The following is an 18,206-nucleotide window of genomic DNA, read 5'->3' as shown; positions in this document are numbered from 1 at the left end:
AGAGGCAAAATCACATTTAGAATAAAACTCCCTACCTGCCAGAGACACTCAGAGGGCTCAAACAAATCTTTGTGTGCTCTAGGACCCTGGAACCCCACAGAGAATAAGCCAGACCTGCCTTTGAGTGTGTGAGTGTCTCCTGTGGAGGCATTGGTCAGCAGTGGCCTGCCACAGGGACAGGGGTTCTGACTGCAGCAGACCTGAGAGGCAAGGCACATGGCATAAGTCCTCTTGGAGGAGGTGGCTATTAGCCCTGTCATTGAGCCACTGAGCAGATGACCCACAGACTGGAGAACAATTATACCAAAGAAGTTCTTGCACTGTTAACAAAAGTTCTAGGACCCACAACAGATTTCCCAACCTGGGGATCTGGCAAAGGGACTGAGAGCCCCCAGGGAATTTGACTATGGAGGCCAGTGGGATTTGATTACAGAACTTCTACAGGACTGGCTGGGGAAGTAGACTCTTGGAGGGCACAAACAAAACCTGGTGCACACCAGGACTCAGAAGAAAGGAGCAGTGATCCCCACAAGAGACTGACCCAGACTTGCCTGTGAGTGTCCAGGAATCTCTGGCAGAGGTATGGGTTGACAATGGCCTGCCACGGGGTCAGTGGCACTGAATACAAGAGTCTGGCATAAATCCTTTCGAAAGAGGTTACCATTACCACCATTACCCCTAACATAGATTTGCCTCAGGCGGTAAAACAGGGAGGGAACACAAGCCTACCTACCCATCAATAGAAAATTGGATTAAAGATTTGCTGAGTGTGACCCTGCCTAAACAAAACAAAACCCAGATTCCCCCACAGCCAGCCCCTCCCATCAGGAAGCTTCCACAAGCCTCTTATCCTTATCTATCAGAAGGCAAACAGAATGAAAGCCACAATCACAGAAAACTAACCAATGAATGTATCACAGTGAAACTATGAGCCATGCTGTGTAGGGCCACCCAAGACAGACCCGTCATGGTGGAGAGTTCTGACAAAACATGGTCTACTGGAGAAGGGAATGCCAAACCACTTCAGTATTCTTGCCTTGAGAATACCATTACAGTACGCAAAGGCAAAAAGATATGACAATGAAAGATGAACTCCCCAGGTCCATAGGAGCCCAAGATGCTACTGGAAATGAGTGGGAAAATAGCTCTAGAAAGACTTAGAAGGCTGAGCCAAAGTGAAAACAATGCCCAGTTGTGGATGTGACTGGTGATGAAAGTAAAATCCAATGCTGTAAAGAATAATACTGAATAAGAACCTGGACTTTTAGGTCCATGAATCAAGGTAAATTGGAAGCAGTCAAACAGGAGATGGCAAGAGGGAACATTGACATTTTAGGAATCAACGAACAAAAATGGACTGGAATGGGTGAATTTAATTCAGATGATCATTATATCTACTACTGTGGGCAAGAATCCCTTAGAAGAAATGGAGTAGCCATCATAGTCAACAAAAGAGTCTGAAATGCAGCACTTGGGTGCAATCTCAATAACCACAGAATGATCTCTATTCATTTCCAAGGCAAACCATTCAACATCACAATAATCCAAGTCTATGCCCAAACGATTAATGCTGGAGAAGTTGAATTTGAATGATTCTTTGATGACCTACAAGACCTTCTAGAACTAACACCAAAAAAAAAGATGTTCTTTTTATTATAGGGACTGGAATGCAAAAGTAGGAAGTCAAGAGATACCTGGAGTAACAGACAAGTTTGGCGTTGGAATACAAAATGAAGCAGAGCAAAGGCTAACAGAGTTTTGCCAAGAGATGATGAATTATAAATAAGGTAATTCTTTTAATTGACAAATATTTCATAGCAAACACCCTCTTCCAACAACACAATTCTTTATCGTGACATCATCATCATCATTATTATTACATTATTATTATTGTGACCTAATAATTGTGTATTAGGACATCACAAAGTTTTTCATTCAAAAATTAGCATTAACATTTGAAAAAATATATAAACAGAATAAAATGTATTCACTATATTAAGACAACATTTACATTCTAAAGCATTAGCTAGAATATAGTGGGCCTTCAATGAATTGACAGAAACTAATTGGAGAAAATAAATAATCATCATAATTTTCCCATTTAGTGCAGAAAGTTTGACCATTGATAGAAACCTAGATTAAGCAAAGTTACAAGAAGTATATAGATAACCTGATTGTTTCCCAAGAGATGATGAATTATAAATAAGGTAATACTTTTAATTGACAAATATTTCTGTAGAAAAGGCATTCTTGTTATAAAGAAAAAAATAGAGATCAATAGCCATCATCCAATTTTCCCCTGATTTCTCCCTTTGATTTCATGGTGCATAAATTAAGAATGATTCTGAATTTCAAAGGGATGTCAACTTAAGAGAAGAAATAGGAAGAAAAAATAAATCTCCATTTTAGATCTCTTGTCGAAGTGTAAGATAGCCCGTACATCAAACAAAGTGATTATAAATAAGCAGAAGGGTTGTTTACTTTAAATTTAAAATGATTAATGCAGACACATTACCTGGACTATATTATTGAGCAAAAATATAGGAACTCTTTTTTTAAACAAATTTTTAACTTAAAAAATTAAATTGTCTAAGAAAGTCAGATTGTCTTCTCACTACTCTTATATCAAACAAGTTTTAAGTCCTCTTCTCGAGCACAGCCATGGGTATGCAATTCTCCTGCTTAAATATCTTCAGTGGATCTCTTTTGCCATTCTTTTTAGTTTTGTATTCAATATCCTGGGCCACCTTTGCCATGCAAAACTTCACAATATATCCTATGAGTCAATTACACAAACTAGTTGTGCTGTAAAACCTGTATTCTTGGGTTTCAATATTCCTTCACACCGATTTCCTTTCCCCTCCAAGTCCATCCCGAATAAAGTTCACCCATCCTACTGAAAACATATTCAAGGGCTAGCTCAAATGCTTTTGCATCTAAGAAATAATATTTAAACTCACCTAGTTGATCGCCACCTTCCTCCCTTTCATGTTTCCATCAGGCCTCCAATTCCTAGCAGTATATTTTGTTTTGTATTAGAACTTCCATATAAATTTCTATCTTCCATGTTGTATATTTAAGCATTTGAGGGGGGAAGATATCATATTTTCTTAATTTCTAGAATTTCTCTGCATAGACAACCCCAATAACAACTCCCCTGATATGATAACCATACATAGTAGACCTTCAATATTGTCTGATGAACTAAAAGCCTTTCTTAAAAAGAACGTAGATTTTAGAAAATAATTTTCTAAAATTCAAGGTTATCTCAGACTATCAGAATGGCTGCTAGGAATTTACATGAGAGTGATTCAAATGTCCTTAGAAAGTCGTGCATATTTTGATTGCTTTAACTTCAACCAAGGTTGCATGGTTGGTGAAGTCTGACACTGTCAGTAGACAGGTGAAGAACTAGAATTTCTTAATATATGTTCACCTTTGGGATTGGTTAGAAATTGAAGAGAGGAACATAGAGATGGAATAATGTTTTGCATTAAGAAAGATTCTCTGTAGAAAACAGGACTGGGGAAAGGAAGTCACTTAGGGAATCATTCAGTGAAATTCGATTTTGTACTCTGAAAAATTGAGATGCTTCTCAAATTCTAACAGCCTAGCTCAATTTAACCCTTAGATCTTCGAAAGTTTGCCCTTAAAGAAATACTGATTATACTATAAGATATATAAGGTGATTGCATAAGCAAGTAACCTTTGTTCATTTCTGCTGATTAAAAAAGGAAAAGAAAATAATTGTATTTTGGAAATCTAAGTGTTTTCATAATGCATTGTAACAGATCCAAAAAAGCTATTAAAGTTATTATTTTGTCTGGACCACCAAAACCTGGGGAAAGTTGAAGCTTTGGCATGCCACACTACTTTATTAAGGGATTTTTGCTATACATATGTTAACAGTGTCTTTTAACTATCCTCATGGGTCATTTGAAAGTGAAAGTTGCTCAGTCGTGTCCAACTCTTTGCGACCCCATGGGCTATACAGTCCATCGAATTCTCCAGGCCAGAATACTGGAGTGGTAACCTTTCCCTTCTCCAGGGGATCTTCCTGACCCAGAAATCAAACGAGGGTCTCCTGCATTGCAGGCGGATTCTTTACCAACTGAGCTATCAGAGAAGCCCAATGGATCAAAAAATTGTCTGGATTTTTTTTTTATATTAAGTATTCTTTCTGAGATTCACTTAATAAGTGAATTACATCAAGAGACTCTAATGCACTGAGGTGTAGTATTAATTTAGGACAACTTGCATTTTAAATTAAGAGTAACTGACCTGATTTTGCAAGAATTAGAAATTCCTGTGCAAATAATACTGAATTCTAAGGGAAGGATTTGATAACAGTGAACTTATTTACCTGAATTCCTCTTCCGACTGTGGGAAGACCCACTCCTTTGTAACATATCTCTCATTAATGTTCTCACCTTTCTGTATTGTTTTCTCCTTTGGTTCCTACTCATCCATTGTTTCCTGAATCATCTGTGGCTCCATCAATAGTCAACCTATTATCATAATATTAAAACAAATTGGTACTGAATGCCAAATCCCTAGTTTCTTTACAACAACTGGATTCCCTGATGGCATCTTGAACTCAACAAGTCAAACTTCTTTACTCTTTTTTTCACTATTCAAACATGTTTCTTGTAAACTATCTGTGAAAAGTCATCTTCCATTCCTTCCACTACTTCCAGACCAATTTCTATACTATAAAAAAGGTGAAATAGCTATTTTGAAATTCTTTGTAATACTGTTTGGAAAAACCCATTCTACATAAGGGTTTCAGTTCAATTCAGTTCAGTTCAATCGCTCAGTCGTGTCTGACTCTTCGCAACCCCATGAACCACACCACACCAGGCCTCCCCATCCATCATCAACTCCCAGAGTTCACCCAAACCCATGTCCATTGAGTCGGTGATGCCATCCAACCATCTCATCCTCTTTCATCCCCTTCTCCTGCCCTCAATCTTTCCCAACATCACGGTCTTTTCAAATGAGTCAGCTCTTCCCATCAGGTGGCCAAAGTATTGACATTTCAGCTTCAATGAACAACAACCAGGACTGATCTCCTTTAGGATGGACTGGTTGGATCCAGTCCAAGGGACTCTCAAGAGTCTTCTTCAACGCCAGAGTTCAAAAGCATCAATTCTTTGGCGCTCAGCTTTCCTTATAGCCCAACTCTCACATCCATACATGACCACTGGAAAAACCATAGCCTTGACTAGACATACCTTTGTTGACAAAGTAATGTCTCTGCTTTTTAATATGCTGTCCTGTTGGTCATAATTTTCCTTCCAAGAAGTAAGTGTCTTTTAATTTCATGGCTGCAATCACCATCTGAAGCAATCTTGGAGCCCAGAAAAATAAAGTCAGCCACTGTTTCCACTGTTTCCCCATCTATTTGCCATGAAGTGATGGGACCGGATGCCATGATCTTCGTTTTCTGAATACTGACCTTTAAGCCAACTTTTTCACTCTCCTCTTTCACTTTCATCAAGAGGCTCTCTAGTTCTTCACTTTCTGCCATAAGGGTGGTGTCATCTTCATATCTGAGGTTATTGATATTTCTCATCACAATCTTGATTCCAGCTTATGCTTCCTCCAGCCCAGTGTTTCTCATGATGTACCCTGCATATAAGTTAAATAAGTAGGGTGACAATATACAGCCTTGACATACTCCTTTTCCCATTTGGAACCAATCTGTTGTTCCATGTCCAGTTCTAACTGTTGCTTCCTGCCCTGCATACAGGTTTCTCAAGTGGCAGGTCAGGTGGTCTGATATTCCCATCTCTTTCACAATTTTCCACAGTTTATTGTGATCCACGCTGTCAAAGGCTTTGGCATAGTCAATAAAGCAGAAATAGATGTTTTTCTGGAATTCTCTTGCTTTTTCCATGATCCAGCAGATGTTGGCAATTTGATCTCTGGTTCCTCTGCCTTTTCTAAAACCAGCTTGAACATCTGGAAGTTCACAGCCATTTCCTTCTCCAGGGGATCTTCCCAACCCAGGGATCGAACCCAGGTCTCTTGCTTTATGCTGAGCCACCAGGGAAGCCCACATATGGGTTTATAATATGCTTTTCTCCTCTACCGTTCAGTAAAGCCCATGGTTGCCTTTTCCTGAAATACTCTAATGTCTCCTTTCTGAATCTTTAAAAATCACAGCTTTTCATAAAAGTTTATGATTATCTATTTTAATACCCAGGTTATTCCTGAAAAAGACTTAAAGTTATACTGCTTAGGAAAAAAACAATATAAACAATGAAATGATTAGAAATATATATCCCACCTCCAGGTTAAAACTGTAACTCGATGTTTGATTTCCTTTCAGAAAATTTGTTTTTTTCTGAAGGCAAATTAGTAATACAAGATTCCAAATTTCTCGCAAACTCATGAGGTTTATAATCATGAATTTCCTAAGGATCATGTTTCTAAACCTGCCATGAGGTACACCTTAGAATTACTTCAACCTTGAGAAAACATGGATTAACAACCAAAGTTAATGCCTTCTGCCTTAATCTCAGCTTAAAAAGAAAAGAGAAAATAAGGACTGGCTTCTTCTCTTCCCAGGGCTATCATTTAATCAGCTACCCTATCATGTTCCCAGTCACAGTGGTTTAGTATCTGATACACTTCATGCTCCATTCCCAGGACTCAGATTCTTCCTGTATTTTTTTCACCCTCTAGCACAGACATTTACCACTTACCCCTAATTTATGACAAACAACCTCTCTGTACCAAGTTTACTTTGGCACAAGATTAAACTTCCTAGAGCATAATAAATATATTTTCATCAATCACTTATGTTCTTATAAATGCCTACAGCATTAATTTCAAGTGATCTTGGCTGCAATTCAAGGTTTTCTTATCTCTCCTAGGTCCTAAAATCTCGCAAAGCTTGAACTGATTTGGTTTTTCCTTAAACATTTTCTTTAATACTAGGATTGATAAGCTGTGGCTTCAGGCCTTAAATCTGATTTTCTAATTCTTGCTTGCATTTTTTTATCCTACTTGTCCTCAGTGGCAGTTCCTCCTCTTCCACTAGGCCATCCCTAACTTTTCCAGTTCTCATTTTCATCTGTCTTCTCTACAGAGTAACAATTAATTACACACTGTTCTATTTGGGGCAGATAGAGTAGACCCTTTCATATCACATGTGTGCATGTGTTCTATATCTATCAGTCTCTCTGTATATTTATATATAGAGTGAGACCAAAGTATGGTCTGTGGACCTGAAGTATCACTAACATCTGGGAACTTAGAATATAGAATCTCAGACCTACTAGATCAGAAACAGCATTTTAACAAAATCCCCAAGAATTTTATGCATGTTAAATTTTGAGAAGTGCTGCTTTAGAGTTATACTTTTAAAAGCACACACCCATAGACACAGACACACACATATATATACCTCTCATGTTGATTATAATATATAAGATGATACATAATGCATTGTGTAATTTTTTACAGTTCCTTTCCTCCAAAGGCATAAGCAGTGATGGCTAAATCTGGCTTATACAAGCTAGCAAAATCCAATTATTAAAATTATAGTGAGTTTCTGAAATAGTCGCTAAATGCATCCATTCTTAACATTAAATGATGCAAACTTAAGAGGAAATCATACTGGGGACAAAAATGGCATGCTAAAAACTCATAATTTCATAGTTATTTTACTCATTCTCCTATTAATATATGCTGAAGTGATTTAGAACTATTATGCCTGTTTGGTGTAATACATTGTAATGATGTGTACGCCTCTTTGCAACTGAGTGACCTTTGGTTAGTTGCTTTATATCAGTCACTAAAATAGTATCTATGCCATGGAAATTCACAAATGTTACAAATCAAAGCTTGGTTTATTGTGTTGATTGTCTGGATTTGGAAAAGTGATGGAGAAAATGATAATAATGCAGATTAGACTTCAAGGTATGTCTTATCCATAAACAGATGAATGGATAAAGAAGATGTGGTGTGTATATATATATATATATATATATGCTGTGTATGTATATATATATTTTATATACACATGATACAGACACACACACAGACATAAGCACACAATGATATATTACATAGCCATAAGAGAATAAAATTTTGCCATTTGAAACAACATGAATGGATTTGGAGGGCATTATGCCAAGTGAAATAAGTCAGACAGAAGGAAATACTGTATGACATCACTTAAATGTGAATCTAAAAACCACGACAAACTAGTGAATATAACAGAAATAGAGGCAGACTCACAGATACAGAGAACAAATTAAAGTCACCAGTGTGTGTGTGTGTGTGTGTGTGTGTGTGTGTGTGTGTGTGTGTGGTGGGGGGCGATATAGTGGAAGGGGAGGGAAAGGCACCAAGTTTTGAGTATAATATAGGCTACAAGGATATATTGTACAACACAGGGAATATAGCCAATATTTTGTAATAACTAAATGGAGTGCAAGATTTAAATTTTGTACAAAATTTAAGAAACCAAACAAAAAAGATTTAGTGTAAAAATTACCTTTTAGGTACATCACAAAACATACACTAACATGTGTCTTCTTTTTCTGAAGAAGGCTGTTGAACACCGGCTAGCACATGGCTGGGCGAAGACACTAGAACTAGAATGTTCCTACAATGAGCAAAAACCTGGAGTGTTTTGGATGTAAAAAAACATTTTCAGACATCTATAGAAACTACAGTAATCTACCCTATAGTTAGTTAGTTAGTTCAGTTGCTCAGTCGTGTCTGACTCTTTGTGACCCTATGAATTGCAGCAGGCCAATCCACCCTATAGGTTTTCATCAATTCATGCAAAATATACTCAAAATTCTAAACATGTACTTCATTAGAGACTGGAATAAGTGTGTTTTTCAGTTTCTCATTGGGAAATCAGCTCATTGTTATTTAAATATATCCAAAAAAATGAACTAAGAGATTTGAATTATAAATGAAATATTGATTTACCCTCTAGCACTATCTACTCAAAGACAAAATAGCTGAATGAAATCTGAAAAGATCCATTATTAACATATACAACTTACCTATTCAAACAGCAAGTCTCACATCTGAATATCTAACTGATTTCTTAGTCTAGATTTCTGGGTGTAACATAAACACAGGAAAATGCCAAAACAATCTAGCTTTACAAATTCAGGTAGAACTGTTTTATCCTTACCACATTTGGAATCTATACCCATAATGTATAAATCAAATAAAAATTCAGTTCAGTCTCTCAGTCATGTTTGATTCTTTGCGACCCGATGGACTGCAGTATGCCAGGTTTCCATGTCCATCACCAACTTCCGGAGCTTGCTCAAACTTATGTCCATTGAATCAGTGATGCCATCCAAATGTCTCATCCTCTGTTGTCCCCTTCTCCTCTTGTCTTCAATCTTTCCCAGCATCAGGGTCTTTTCCAATGAGTCAGTTCTTCATATCAGGTGGCCAAAGTATTGGAGTTTCAGCTTCAGCATCAGTCCTTTCAATGAATATTCAGGACTGATTTCCTTTAGGATTGACTGGTTGGATCTCCTTGCAGTCCAAGGGACTCTCAAGAGTCTTCTGCAACACCACAGTTTAAAAGCATAAATTCTTCAGCGCTCAGCTTTCTTTATGGTCCAACTCTCACAGTGGTTTTACTTATTTCTGTCAGTTTTATTTGTTTTCAACCTCAGCGTTATCCTTAACAGAATAAGGAGAAATTTAGGTATTACAGGATCATGCAATTCCAAGGTGGCCCTAGTGGAAAAGAACCCACCTGCCAATGCAGGAGATATAAGACACAGGTTCAACCCCCAGGTCGGGAAGATCCCCTGGAGGAGGGTACGGCAACCTACTCTAGTATTCTTGCCTGGAGAATCCCATGGACAGAGGAGCCAGGTGGGCTACCATCCATAGTGTCACAAAGAGTCAGACAGGACTGAAGCAACTTAGCAAGTATTATGGGAGCAAAGAGAAGATGATGCTCTTTGAGAAAAGTGAATGAAGCTAGTCAGTTCACTATACCACAAATGGCTTAGTTTCCTTTAGTCTTGTAATAGTCTAAAACTTGGCTGTTACAAAAATTTGAAAAGCTGTCCACAAGGGAAACTTATATTTCCTCAGAGTGACATATTCCAAAAGACATATAGTGAATACATTGATTCAGTTCATTGATCATTTTTCTTATGCTTTTGCTATGTTTTATATACTTTCAAAAAATTTTACCATAAGCATGGATAAATTCAAATGAAAGTCAAGAACAACCAGGTGAGAGTCTGAACCTGAGGGTGTGAGTAGACCTGCATGAATCTCAGAGCTAGAACACTGAATTTGGCTGATTTTGACCACTTTTCTTCTTCTCAGGAGGCAGTATGTTCTTAGAAGTCAGTTTTTTAAGATTCAAATCCTGGCTCTGTTCCTTCCTAGATGTATGACTTTAGGCAAATTATTTCACCTCCTTAATCCTTAGTTAATCCATTCTTAAAATAAGATACTAGTAGCTCCCTTAAAGGACTATAGGGAGGTTAAATGAGATAATACACATTTGGCAGGAAATATAATAAACACTCATTAAGTGGTATTTCTTGTCATTGTTTTTGACCTCTTCGTTAAGTTCTGTATGTTAAAATATTAGCAACTTAAGCGGTGTCCCTGTTGCTATGCTCCATTTTAATGCATTCCATGAAAGCATTTTCACTGTTACACAGAAGAGAGTTGAGGCTGGCTTTAAAGACTAACAGAGACAATTCAGTCCTGGTTTTTCCATTCACCATCCATGATTGTGAGCACTTGCCCTCTCAGTTTCTTTTCTCCTGTGTCAGATGAGGCAACATTTCACAGAGGCTACATGGATATTAAATAAGATAATGCATGTATAGCACCTTCACCAAAACCTGGAACCTTGTGAAAACTGGCTCTGTGTTCATCAAAATCAACCGTAGACATGCAGTGTTTCCATAGGGTGGCTTTCCAGGTTATTTCTATTCATATTTAATTCGTGTTATTGCTATACATCTAGTTCAGAGATCCACTCCAAATTTGAGTAAATGAAGTTAACTAAAAAATATATCTAAATACTACTCTGCCTCAACATTTTCTTGTGCATGAGGATGAAAAAAATCTTCAAGAAAAAAAAAAAGCATTACTTTCCAAAAGTTTCAGATATATTTTTCTTAATCTATCACCACAGCAATATCCAAGGGTCAAGGCCACAGAGGCTTTTCTAGAGCAGCTTCCTTATTAAAATTTGAGGTTTCCCAGATGGCGCTAGCACCTGCAATACTGGAGACATAAGAGATGTGGGCTTCCCTGATAGCTCAGTTGGTAAGAATCATATGCAATGCAGGAGACCCCGGGTCGATTCCTCAGTTGGGAAGATCCAATGGAGAAGAGATAGGCTACCCACTCCAGTATTCTTGGTCTTCCCTTGTGGCTCAGCTAGTAAAGAATCTGCCTGCAATTTGGGAGACCTGGGTTTGATCTCTGGTTCGGAGAGATCCCCTGGAGAAGGGAAAGGCTATCCACTCCAGTATTCTGGCCTGGAGAATTCCCTGGACTGTATAGTCCATGGAGTTGCAAAGAGTTGGACACAACTTAGCAACTTTCACTCACAAGAGACATGGGTTTGATCCCTGGGTGGAGAAGATCCCGTGGAGAAGGGAATGGCAGCCCACTCCAGTATTCTTGCCTGGAAATTTCCATGGACAGAAGTGCCTGGGGGCTACAGTCCATGGATTTGCAAAAGTCGGACATGACAGCACTCACTGCTCACACGTTAAGATTCATCCAAACTTCTCTGCTTCCCACATACTCATTTACACAGATGGTTATGCACACTTCAGGACTTGAATAGTTGTTCAGCCTTGGTTTTTAAACTGATTCCTGCATCTTTGTTTGGGAACAACCATGTGTATAGCAAACTCAACAATACAGATATGGTTTCTGGCAGACATTCATAGCAGAATGGTTAGAGGGCCTGTTTAATTTTCATGGCCAGTGGAGATTTGTTTAAATTCCTCTACACTGGATTGAAAGTTGATCTTCCATATTGCTTTAACACATACTGTGGTCAAATTTTCAAAGGTGTGAATGCAGAATAATAAGAATCAGCAACATTTTTGCATTGTCATATAAAAATTATGTTTCTTGTAAGATTCATGTAAGATTCTACACATATGTGTATATATACATATATACAGATACATGTAAGATTTTACTTATATTTGTATAGGCCTTACAGGCCAAGGCTACCACATGTACTAAGCTTTTGTTTTTCACTACAGTCCTAGTAAAGGGTTGGCTATTATTTTAGAAGTTGCATTATTTTAGAATGCATGTGAAACAGAGCATACAATGCCCTGCATTCTATGGGAAAGGAGAATTTCTAAACAAGCTCCTCTGCCACCCAAGATGTTTTTATTCTGATTGTTTTTTACCCAAGAGAAATGCTGAGTGCACTTTTTCTCAATCATGACACAAATTTTAGCAAGACTCAACAGAAACTCTAAAGAGCCTATACTATGTATGCCAGACTTCACTTCTGTCCTGAAATTTGCAGTTTCAATTGATGCTAATGAATAAGTCCAAGTAAACTTAATGGGCTTTAATTTTATTTCTAACAACTAGGAGAATGGACGTTTATGTGTTTGCATATAATATAAAAATAAAGAGATGTTTAGACAATAAAGAAGGGCAGGATTTTTCTGTGGTAATATTTCAAGAGAAGAGTTTTACCAGACATATTACTTCAGGCACAGAAAAACTAGGTCACAAGCAACATTAGGAAAACACACCAACTTTTAAAACTGTGTGGGCTCCAAAAGGGAAGCACACAATGCGATTATTTACCATTTATGCAGTGCCTAATAGATAAAGCAGAAATCTTTGTGAAATCTTCGGAATAATCTTGTTCAGTTGTTAAATTGTGTCCAACTCTTTGCCACTCCTTGACTGCAGGACACCAGGCTTCCCTGTCCTTCACCATGTCCCAGAGCTTGCTCAAATTCATCTCCATTGAATCAGTGGTGCCATCCAACCATCTCATCCTCTGTCATCCCCTTCTCCTCCTGCCCTCAATCTTTCCTAGCATCAGGGTCTTTTTCAAATGGGTTGGCTCTTTGTACCAGGTAGCCAGAGTGTTGGAGCTTCAGCTTTAGCATCAGACCTTCCAATGAATATTCAGGGTTGATTTCCTTTAGGATTGACTGATTTGATCTCCTTGCTGTCCAAGAGACTTTCAAGAGTCTTCTCCAACACCATAGTTCAAAAGTATCAATTTTTCAGTGTTCAGCCTTCTTTATGGTCCAACTGTCACATCTGAAGTAGGAAAACCAGAGCTTTGACTATATGGACCTTTGTCAGCAAAGTGATGTCTCTGCTTTTTAATATGCTGTGTAGTTTTGTGATAGCTCTTCTTCTAAGGAGCAAGCAGCTTTTAATTTAGTGGCTGCAGTCACCTTGTGCGGTGATCCTTTTTTTTTTTTAATTCTAAATAACCTATTAGCTATTAATTAGCACTTTCCCCCCTTTATTTTTTCAGTCTGAAATCAGAGTTTTGAAGTACCACCTACCCACCTGACAGAGAAATTCTAAATATCAAGGCTAGAATTTAAATATATACTCAAAACTGTTAAATTTATAGGTTACATGAAATCACTCATTACCAAAGTCAGCCAGAGCCTCCTCTTTTTTCCATTATGTCTTCTTCATGTCTTCAGTGGCTTACTCTTTCTTTCTCATTAGGATGGTGGATGTTGTTCAGGTATTTGTCAAAATGACTAGTATAATTGATTTGCAATATTGTCTTGGTTTCAGGTGTACAGCAAAGTGAATCAGCTATACATATCCATATATGTACTCTTTTTCAGAGTCTTTTCCCACATAGGCCATTACAGAGTACTGAGTAGAGTTCCCTGTGCTATAGCGTAGTTATCTATTTTATATACAGTAGTGTGCTTATGTCAAACCCAATCTCCCAGTTCCTCAGTGATTTTTTTACTGTCTAGGTCTAAAATTTTCCCTTTGTCATTCAATCATTTTCTTAATCTAAATGCCAATAGTCTCTAGAATATATTGCCCACTTGAATTGAACCTGTAGTTCCAGCGATCTTATTTATTTCCCTTCTTGCTGTTTCTGTTCTGTTTGTTTCCTGAACCTTCCTTTCTCACTGTGCTGTCTTTGTTTCTTGTATAAATTTCCTGGTGGTCCCATAACAAAACAGCTCAAATTAGATGGCTTTTTTCTTTAAATTTTTTTTAGTTTTTTATTTTTTAAATTTTAAAATCTTTAATTCTTGCATGCGTTCCCAAACATGAACCCCCCTCCCACCTCCCTCCCCATAACATCTCTCTGGGTCATCCCCATGCACCAGCCCCAAGCATGCTGTATCCTGCGTCAGGCATAGACTGGCGATTCAATTCTTACATGATAGTATACATGTTAGAATGCCATTCTCCCAAATCATCCCACCCTCTCCCTCTCCCTCTGAGTCCAAAAGTCCGTTATACACATCTGTGTCTTTTTTCCTGTCTTGCATACAGGGTCGTCATTGCCATCTTCCTAAATTCCATATATGTGTGTTAGTATAGTGTATTGGTGTTTTTCTTTCTGGCTTACTTCACTCTGTATAATCGGCTCCAGTTTCATCCATCTCATCAGAACTGAATCAAATGAATTCTTTTTAACGGCTGAGTAATACTCCATTGTGTATATGTACCACAGCTTTCTTATCCATTCATCTGCTGATGGACATCTAGGTTGTTTCCATGTCCTGGCTATTATAAACAGTGCTGCGATGAACATTGGGGTACATGTGTCTCTTTCCATTCTGGTTTCCTTGGTGTGTATGCCCAGCAGTGGGATTGCTGGGTCATAAGGTAGTTCTATTTGCAATTTTTTAAGGAATCTCCACACTGTTCTCCATAGTGGCTGTACTAGTTTGCATTCCCACCAACAGTGTAGGAGGGTTCCCTTTTCTCCACACCCTCTCCAGCATTTATTGCTTGCAGATTTTTGGATCGCAGCCATTCTGACTGGTGTGAAGTGGTACCTCATTGTGGTTTTGATTTTCATTTCTCTAATAATGAGTGATGTTGAGTATCTTTTCATGTGTTTGTTAGCCATCCGTATGTCTTCTTTGGAGAAATGTCTATTTAGTTCTTTGGCCCATTTTTTGATTGGGTCGTTTATTTTTCTGGAATTGAGCTGCATAAGTTGCTTGTATATTTTTGAGATTAGCTGTTTGTCAGTTGCTTCATTTGCTATTATTTTCTCCCATTCAGAAGGCTGTCTTTTCACCTTGCTGATATTTTCCTTTGTTGTGCAGAAGCTTTTAATTTTAATTAGATCCCATTTGTTTATTTTTGCTTTTATTTCCAGAATTCTGGGAGGTGGATCATAGAGGATCCTGCTGTGATTTATGTCTGAGAGTGTTTTGCCTATGTTCTCCTCTAGGAGTTTTATAGTTTCTGATCTTACATTTAGATCTTTAATCCATTTTGAGTTCATTTTTGTGTGCGGTGTTAGAAAGTGATCTAGTTTCATTCTTTTACAAGTGGTTGACCAGTTTTCCCAGCACCACTTGTTAAAGGGATTGTCTTTACTCCATTGTATATTCTTGCCTCCTTTGTCAAAGATAAGGTGTCCATATGTGTCTGGATTTATCTCTGGGCTTTCTATTTTGTTCCATTGATCTATATGTCTGTCTTTGTGCCAGTACCATACTGTCTTGATGACTGTGGCTTTGTAGTAGAGCCTGAAGTCAGGCAAGCTGATTCCTCCAGTTCCATTCTTCTTTCTCAAGATTGCTTTGGCTATTCGAGGTTTTTTGTATTTCCATACAAATCTTGAAATTATTTGTTCTAGTTCTGTGAAAAATGTGGCTGGTAGCTTGATAGGGATTGCATTGAATTTGTAAATTGCTTTGGGTAGTATACTCATTTTCACTATATTGATTCTTCCAATCCATGAACATGGTATATTTCTCCATCTATTAGTGTCCTCTTTGATTTCTTTCATCAGTGTTTTATAGTTTTCTATATATAGGTCTTTAGTTTCTTTAGGTAGATATATTCCTAAGTATTTTATTCTTTTCGTTGCAATGGTGAATGGAATTGTTTCCTTAATTTCTTTTTCTACTTTCTCATTATTCGTGTATAGGAATGCAAGGGATTTCTGTGTGTTGATTTTATATCCTGCAACTTTACTATATTCATTGATTAGCTCTAGTAATTTTCTGGTGGAGTCTTTAGGGTTTTCCATGTAGAGGATCATGTCATCTGCAAACAGTGAGAGTTTTACTTCTTCTTTTCCAATTTGGATTCCTTTTATTTCTTTTTCTGCTCTGATTGCTGTGGCCAAAACTTCCAGAACTATGTTGAATAGTAGTGGTGAAAGTGGACACCCTTGTCTTGTTCCTGACTTTAGGGGAAATGCTTTCAATTTTTCACCATTGAGGATAATGTTTGCTGTGGGTTTGTCATATATAGCTTTTATTATGTTGAGGTATGTTCCTTCTATTCCTGCTTTCTGGAGAGTTTTTATCATAAATGGATGTTGAATTTTGTCAAAGGCCTTCTCTGCATCTATTGAGATAATCATATGGTTTTTATTTTTCAATTTGTTAATGTGGTGAATTACATTGATTGATTTGCGGATATTGAAGAATCCTTGCATCCCTGGGATAAAGCCTACTTGGTCATGGTGTATGATCTTTTTAATGTGTTGTTGGATTCTGATTGCTAGAATTTTGTTGAGGATTTTTGCATCTATGTTCATCAGTGATATTGGCCTGTAGTTTTCTTTTTTTGTGACATCTTTGTCAGGTTTTGGTATTAGGGTAATGGTGGCCTCATAAAATGAGTTTGGAAGTTTACCTTCCTCTGCAATTTTCTGGAAGAATTTGAGTAGGATAGGTGTTAGCTCTTCTCGAAATTTTTGGTAGAATTCAGCTGTGAAGCTGTCTGGACCTGGGCTTTTGTTTGCTGGAAGATTTCTGATTACAGTTTCAATTTCCGTGCTTGTGATGGGTCTGTTAAGATTTTCTATTTCTTCCTGGTTCAGTTTTGGAAAATTGTACTTTTCTAAGAATTTGTCCATTTCTTCCACGTTGTCCATTTTATTGGCATACAACTGCTGATAGTAGTCTCTTATGATCCTTTATATTTCTGTGTTGTCTGTTGTGATCTCTCCATTTTCATTTCTAATTTTATTGATTTGATTTTTCTCTCTTTGCTTCTTGATGAGTCTGGCTAATGGTTTGTCAATTTTATTTATCCTTTCAAAGAACCAGCTTTTGGCTTTGTTGATTTTTGCTATGGTCTCTTTTGTTTCTTTGGCATTTATTTCTGCCCTAATTTTTAAGATTTCTTTCCTTCTACTAACTCTGGGGTTCTCCAATTCTTCCTTTTCTAGTTGCTTTAGTTGTAGAGTTAGGTTATTTATTTGACTTTTTTCTTATTTCTTGAGGTATGCCTGTATTGCTATGAACTTTCCTCTTAGCACTGCTTTTATAGTGTCCCACAGGTTTTGGGTTGTTGTGTTTTCATTTTCATTAGTTTCTATGCATATTTTGATTTCCTTTTTGATTTCTTCTGTGATTTGTTGGTTATTCAGAAGTGTGTTGTTCAACCTCCATATGTTGGAATTTTTTAATAGTTTTTCTCCTGTAATTGAGATCTAATCTTAATGCATTATGGTCAGAAAAGATGCTTGGAATGACTTCGATTTTTTTGAATTTATCAAGTTTAGATTTATGGCCCAGGATGTGATCTATCCTGGAGAAGGTTCCATGAGCATTTGAAAAAAAGGTGAAATTCATTGTTTTGGGGTGAAACGTCCTATAGATATCAATTAGGTCTAACTGATCTAATGTATCATTTAAAGTTTGCGTTTCTTTGTTAATTTTCTGTTTAGTTGATCTGTCCATAGGTGTGAATGGGGTATTAAAGTCTCCCGCTATTATTGTGTTATTGTTGATTTCCCCTTTCATACTTGTTAGCATTTGTCTTACATATTGCGGTGCTCCTATATTGGGTGCATATATATTTATAATTGTTATATCTTCTTCTTGGATTGTTCCTTTGATCATTATGTAGTGGCCTTCTTTGTCTCTTTTCACAGCCTTTGTTTTAAAGTCTATTTTATCGGATATGAGTATTGCCACTCCTGCTTTCTTTTGGTCTCTATTTGCGTGGTATATCTTTTTCCAGCCCTTCACTTTCAATCTGTATGTGTC

At 37.4% G+C, this 18,206-nt stretch overlaps 1 protein-coding gene across 1 annotated transcript in view; it reads right to left on the bottom strand.

The window, feature by feature from the left end:
* The window catches only part of NYAP2 (neuronal tyrosine-phosphorylated phosphoinositide-3-kinase adaptor 2), a 301,436-nt gene that overhangs the window by 214,198 nt on the left and 69,032 nt on the right, over window positions 1–18,206 (bottom strand). The window lies entirely within an intron of this gene.

Source organism: Ovis canadensis, chromosome 2 (assembly GCF_042477335.2).
Source record: "Ovis canadensis isolate MfBH-ARS-UI-01 breed Bighorn chromosome 2, ARS-UI_OviCan_v2, whole genome shotgun sequence".
In the NCBI taxonomy this organism is placed as follows: Eukaryota; Metazoa; Chordata; class Mammalia; order Artiodactyla; family Bovidae; genus Ovis; species Ovis canadensis.
Note: the sequence above shows the minus strand (reverse complement) of the source record. Positions and strands in the feature narration are given on the sequence as shown.